Here is a 7,104-nt window from a genome sequence, read left to right as displayed (position 1 = left end):
GCTTTCAGGCTTTGTTGTACAGGAAGGCACTCTAGAAGGAATTTGGGGATCGAGTGCCAATTTAAGATTTTTACCACAAAGCATATTATTAAATAACATAGCATGGAATTCCCAGGATGTGAGACACTGTGGTCTGTGTCCCCCTGCAAACCACACCCTCGGTAATTGGACAACAATCTCCAGTACCTCACACAATGCCGTCTAACATGTTTCATTGAAATTGCTCCTGAAACAGGAACCAAGGGAGAAGAAACTTGGCTTGTGAACTTTGTAAAATGTTTGAAATTACCCTTTGCTAAAAGCTTGTTTGTCTTCAGGAATTACATACGGTCAATAGATATGTGATAGCGGCCTTGCTTAAACATGGTTTAAGGCCCAAAGAATATGACAAGAATTAGCAATGTTCTTGCCTGTGTTAACAGAGACTAAAAAATAATTTGGTATAATAACATGCTGAAAATGTGTATGCACCATATTAACTTTAGAAGGATGCAAAATTATATAGAGTATGATTGCAATACTTTACAAAACAATAAAATCCTACTAGTAACCAAGAAATAATGAAATACCCCTTATTACCCATCACATTGGCAAAAACTGAAAAGACAGGTAATACCTAGTTTGGTGATTGTGGGAGGAAATGCAATTTAGATTTGACTGTAAATTGGCTCAGTGGTAGCTATTAAAATTGGAAATGTGCACACCATTCAAGACAGTCATACTTACATTTAATTGTTTATCTGAGTAAAATGTTTCCCCATGAACAAAGAGGCAAGTACTAAAAATGCTTATGGCCACATTGTTTATTCTAACAAAAAACCTGAAAACAACCTACCTGGTCAGCAATACAGAGAATAAGTAAATTATACTATATTCACATAATAAAATACTAGGTTGTTTTTAATACAGATGAGACAGACATCTATGTACTATATTTTCTGTTATGGAAAAATAATATATTATTAAATTTTAAAATAAATAGGATGAAATAATAGCATATTCTCATTTATATCAAACACACACAAATACATAACGCTTGTGGAACACTACTATGTGTCAGGCACTGTTCTAAGAGCTTTGTGGGTTTTAATTCATTTAATTCTCAGCAGTCTGGCTCCCAGGGAAGAGAGAGAGCTAGAAATTAAACCAAGTTCTGAATAACGGCCAAACCCAGAATTTCACTGAATTCTCATTTTCAACATCATGGTTGGACCATCCAGAAGATGGTTGGTCGTTTTACCTGGGTGGTCTGTAAGTACCATGCCCTACTCAGGGTAAAATATTGGAATTTTAGGAGCCTGATGCCCAGAGTTTTTGTCAAGTTGTCTGGTGTTCAGAGGATGGGTCCAGTCTGCTTTGTGAAGGTGAGCCAGGCCTAACCGAGAGCAAGAGGGACTCTCAAAGAAGTGCTACATTTTGAAAAAGAACTCTATGTGGCCTCATTAAAAATCTGCTCACTTTCTTTGGTGGAAGCAACTGAACCCTAGCTCTTCTCTTCCCAGATGCGGTTATTAATGGTGCAACTCAAGTGCACAATGTCTGGGCATAGCAATGAACAAATTACAGGCATTGTTTTTAAGATTGCCACTCTCCCCTGCACCTCATCACCTTTTCTTCGTAAGCCTTAACTAGTCGTTGAAACCATTTTTAAGTTGTATTTATTGCATGCCTTCTGTACTAAAAGTAAGGAATATCTCTGTCTTGAAAAGCCATTCTAATTTTCTTAGAACAGTCCTTTAGTGACACATTAGACATTCAATAAGACTTCCTGAACGATTGAATAAATGTTACCCTGGCCATTTACTTTCACGGGATTTTGTGGTCTTATGCATGATAATGCCTGTGAATCACTAATTTCACTTCCCTTTTCTTAGCAGGCATAGGACCCGTATGGGATTGCCCATATTGCCTGCTTTCCTAGAAAGGGCATTCTCTCTTCCTTCTTTGACTAGACTCCACAGTGTAAAGGGACAGGGGGAGATAAGGCCACAGTTGGAAGATGGGGAAGAAGGGCCTGCTTGGAGCCTTTTCTTTCTCCTCCCAGGCTCCAGCTGTAGCAATAGTTTAACAGTGGCTGAGTTAAAATGATTAATCTGAATGATTGTGACTTCAAAGAATAACCAGTATGTAGACACTCATCCCAGCTCTAAAACAAAGCATCAGAAATAGCACTCATTCATTCATTCAACAAACATTTACTAAGCACCTAGCACTTGCTTTGTGCTCACAGGAATACTGTCTATATAAACAAACAGATCACTCCTTTGGATACACCTTATCATCCTCAATTTGCTGAGTAATACATAATCACCATAAAGTGACTTCAGCCCACCACACACAGCTAAGTAATAGATAATTATCATAAAGTGACTTCAGCTCACCACATATACCTAAAAGCTGGATATGATAAATGAAAGGCAAATTGCTAGGATTTTATCAGTTTTGCTGTGTTCTTACCAATATGGAAAAATAACATTAAAAGGCTAATTGCTTCATTTTGGCTCTCTGAATTTTCTCTGCTTTGTCCTATTTTCTATTTTGCTTTCTCCAAGTAAATCTTACCAGTTTTTCTAACCCCACCATGGTAACCTGATTTCTCCCCTTTATACTAATTAGATAAAATAAAGGCATATATATTCTCTTCTGATGTATCTTCACAGCCTTCATTCACCATAGGTCAGGTTCTTACTCATCTACACCTAGTACTAGGTTGGCCAAAAAGTTCGTTTAGTTTTTTCCGTACGATGGTTCTAGTAGTGCTTAGTTGTCTTTAACTTCATTCAAAACAATTTTATTAGCTTGCATTGTGACAACTGTCATATCAGCATACATTTTTAAAAAATTTACCAAATTGGTGAATTTTTGTGGAGCCATTTAAATATTGAAGATAGAATAAGCAATATTTTTGGCGTATTATGCTTTATTATTTCAAGAAAAGTAAAAATGCAACTGAAACGCAAAGAAAAGATTTCTGCAGTATATGGAGAAGGTGTTGTTACCGACCAAACGTGTCAAAAGTGGTTTGCTAAGTTTCTTGGTACTACTGACATTTTGGTCAAATAATTCTTTGCTATGGAACTGTGTCATATATTGGAAGATGTTTAGCAGCACCCCTGGCCTCTGCCCACTAGAAGCCAATAGCAGGAGACAGCTGACTTACTCAAAATATCCAAATCAATAAAGTTATTGGTGAAAAAGAAAAATGTGTCTTTTATTTTATGGAAAAAATGAAATGGACTTTTTAGCCAACCCAATAGCACCAGAGTCTTCTCACTGGTGTCTCAGCATTGAGCCATTCCCCACTACAATTTTACATACTACTTGCTGATGTATTGCAGTTGTGCCCTTTTTTCATAATCTCAACCAAAATATAATTTTACATTTAGTTGTGATTTATGCTTAATATTGGCCTCCTTGCTCTGACCAGTGTAGCTCAGTTGATTGAAACATCATCCCATAAACTGAAAGATTGCAGGTTTGATTCTAGGTCAGGGCATATATCTAAGTTTTGGGTCCAATCCTGGTCCAGGCACCTACGAGAGGCAACCAGTCAATGTTTCTCTCTCATATCGATGTTTCTCTCCCTCTCTTCCTCCCTCCCTTCCCCTGTCTATAAAAAATCAAAAATAAAATTAAAAGAATTTAAATGATCACTTACCAGAAATTTTGTATGGTTTAAATTATCATCTGCCCAAATTGGAGAAAGTAAAACACAGAAATATTAAGTGACCTAAGTTAAGACAGCCTGGTAAAGTCAGGTTTGCAAGCCATACAGGTTTACATCTGTGACTAATGTGCTATAAATTCCCAGCAAGATGACTGGTCTAATAGTTTAGGAGGTGTAACCTCTAAGCTTTAAACAAGAATTATTTGCATGGTATTAGAGAATATACAAAAAGTCAAGAAATGATGCAAAAGCAAATTCAGCAAAAGAATCAAATATTTACATTATTTAAACAGCTCATGTTTATTCCTGCTTCTGGGATTATCGTTCTCCTCAATGAACTCTTTTGTCCCAACTTTTCCTCCTTTGCCGTCTTCCACCCAGCACCCCCCACTCCCTCAGGCAATCCTCACACCATCGTTCATGTCTATGGGTTATGCGTTTAAGTTCTTTGGCTACTCAGTTTCCTACACTACACTTTACATTCCCATTGCTATTTTGTAACTGCCTGTTTGTACTACTTAATCCCCTCATCTCTTCACCCCTTGCCCCATTCCTGCCTCCCATCTGGCAACCATCAAAATGCTCTCCATATCCATGATTCTGTTCTTCTTGTTTGCTTTGTTTTTTAGATTCAATTGTTGATAGATACATATATATTGTCATTCTATTGTTCATAGTTTGGATCTTCTTTTTCTTAAATAAGTTCCCTTAACATTTCATACAACAATGATCTGGTGATAATGAACTCTGTTTTTTCTTGTCTGAGAAGCTCTTCATATGCCCTTTGATTCTAAATGATAGCTTTGCTGGGTAGAGCAATCTTGGCTGTAAGTCCCTGCTTTTCATGACTTTGAATATTTCTTGCCAGTCCCTTCTAGTCTGCAAAGTTTCTTTTGAGAAATCAGCTGACAGTCTTATGGTAACTCCCCTATAGGCAATTATCTTCTTTTCTGTTGTTGCTTTTAAGATTCTCTCTTTATCTTTAACCTTTGGCATTTTAAATATGATATGTCTTGGAGTGGGGCTTTTTGTGTCCATCATGTTTGGGACTCTCTGTGCTTCCTGAACTTGCATGTCAATTTCCTTCATCATATAAAGGAGGTTTTCTTTCATTATTTTTTCAAATAGATTTCCAATTTCTTTTTCTTTCTCTTCTCCTTTTGGCACCCCTATGAGGCAAATGTTGGAATGCTTGAGGTTCTCCCAGAGGCTCCTTACGCTATCTTTGTTTTTTCTTGTATTTTTTTCTTCTTATTGTTCTAAGTGGTTGCTTTTTGGTTCCTTATGCTACAAATCATTGATTTGATTCTCAGTTTCATTAATGTTACTGTTTTTCCCTGTAAATTGTTCTTTATTTCAATGAGTGTACCTTTGTTTCTGACTGGATCTTTTTATGCTGCTGAGGTCCTCACTAAATCCCTTGAGCATCGTTATAACCAGTGTTTTGAACTCTGCATCTGATAGATTGCTTATCTCCATTTCATTTAGTTCTTTTTTTCTGGAGTTTTGATCTGTTCTTTCATTTGGACCATGTTCCTTTGTTTCCTCATTTTGGCAGCTTCCCTGTGTTTGTTTCTATGTATCAAGTATAGCTGCTATGACTCCTTGTCTTGGTAGCATGGCCTAATATAGCAGACATCCTGTAGGGTCCAGTGGCACAGCCTCCCCTATCACCCAAGCTGGATACTTGAGGTGTGCCCCTCATGGGGGCTGAGTATACCCTCCTCTTGTAGTCGAACCTTGATTGCTGTTGGCAGATCAATGGGATTTACCCAGGCCAGTCAGCTGCAAGGATTGGCTATGACCACTGAACACCAACCTCTGCCCTCCATGGAGGATCAGCTGTGCAGGAGTAGGGTGGTGGTGCTCCAACATGTTCTATAGCTGTCCACTGGGTATGCAGGCCCTGGGGTTTCCTGGGTGGTATAAGCCAAGGTCAGCCCCCACCTATGTTTTACCCAGGGCCACCCTGCCTGAGCTATAAAGCAATCTGAGATGGTTGCTACTTGTGCTGGGCTTGGAAATTCCCAGGCGGAGCCAAGCTGTGAATCTCAGCTGGCTACTGCTAGTGCTATGCCTGGGGCCACTTAGCAAGAGATTTGGGAGCTGGGGGGCTTACTGAGGTCAGCTGTTGCTTGTTTGAGAGGATTTAGGAAGTTGTGAAGCAAGAGCCAAGAGCAGCCATTCATATGAAAAAGCCATTGTTAACAGCTATAAATTGGGTGGGATGGAGCCTCAGGGGATCTCCAGGGTGAGGCAAACAGTGTTAGCCAGGTTGATGGAGTGTCAGGTATGGCAACCCCTTGCCAGTTCTGTGGCTCTTGAGGGGGAGGGTTCAGAACAGGAACAATGGCCTCTGCCTGTTTTTTTGTCTGGAAGAAAGCTGTCCCCCAGCTCTTGTCTTCATGCCAGACACTTCATTTCCTCCTTGTGTGCCATTGGTGCCTTTCAAACTGCTATCCTGGTGCTGGAGCTCAGAGGGAGTGAGTCTGAGTAAGTCTGTGTGTGGGTTCTTTAAAGGGAACTGCTTGGGCCTCCAGTATTTTCTTCTACTGACTCAGTTTCCACTGATCTTTGCAGCCAGAAGTTATGGGGACTTATCTTCCTGGCACTGGAACCATGGGCTAGAGCTGGGACTCCTCATCCCCAAGATATCCCTCCCAAACTTATATCCACCATATGTGGATGCAGGACCAACCGGCTTCAGGCATCTCCACCTCTCCTACCAGTCTGGATGGATGTGGTTTCTTTAATTCTATAGTTGTCAGATTTCCATTCAACTTGATTTGTGATGGCTCTAAGTGATGGTTGTTCTATAATTTAGTTGTAATTTTGATGTGGTTGTGTGAGGAGGTGAGCCATGTTTACCTACGCCATCACCTTGACTAGAAGATCCTCAATGAATTCTTAATTCACCTTCATTCAGACAACAAATATTTACTGAAGATCAGTCATAATTTCTAACCTCCAATTAGAAGGAGCTTCTTTTCTACCCTTCTACTTCTTACCAACTGAAATTCATCTTTCTTTTTCATTGCAGGTTGTCTTTTAATATACCCAATTACCCTCAACAACAGTAAATATTTCTTGAAGAAAGTTCCATAAATGTTCAATTTGAGGTGTGTACTAAGTCTACCACATATGATCTTTAATAGGAATAAATAATCTAAAGGAATGGATGATAAAATATTCTCTGGTCTCACCGGTTTAACTGTTCTCTTTAATCTGAACTCTGGAAACTGCTTTATACAGAGTCCAGCAGAAGGCAGGCCTGCTTGAGTGTGGTTGGTAGGGTAATAACATGGGTGTGATAACTTACAGTTTTAATTTGAACATTTTACCTAAAATGTCATGTGGTGTGCTTGAGTGTGATATTTTCATGTTACAGGATTACATGCTTATAATTTTGTAATAAAAGATTTTGTAATTAAAAAAGG

This window comes from Pteronotus mesoamericanus, unplaced genomic scaffold (assembly GCF_021234165.1).
Source record: "Pteronotus mesoamericanus isolate MK-2021 breed Mesoamerican mustached bat unplaced genomic scaffold, CSHL_Meso_final scaffold_31, whole genome shotgun sequence".
NCBI classification, from domain to species: domain Eukaryota; kingdom Metazoa; phylum Chordata; class Mammalia; order Chiroptera; family Mormoopidae; genus Pteronotus; species Pteronotus mesoamericanus.
This window is presented reverse-complemented; position numbering follows the sequence as displayed.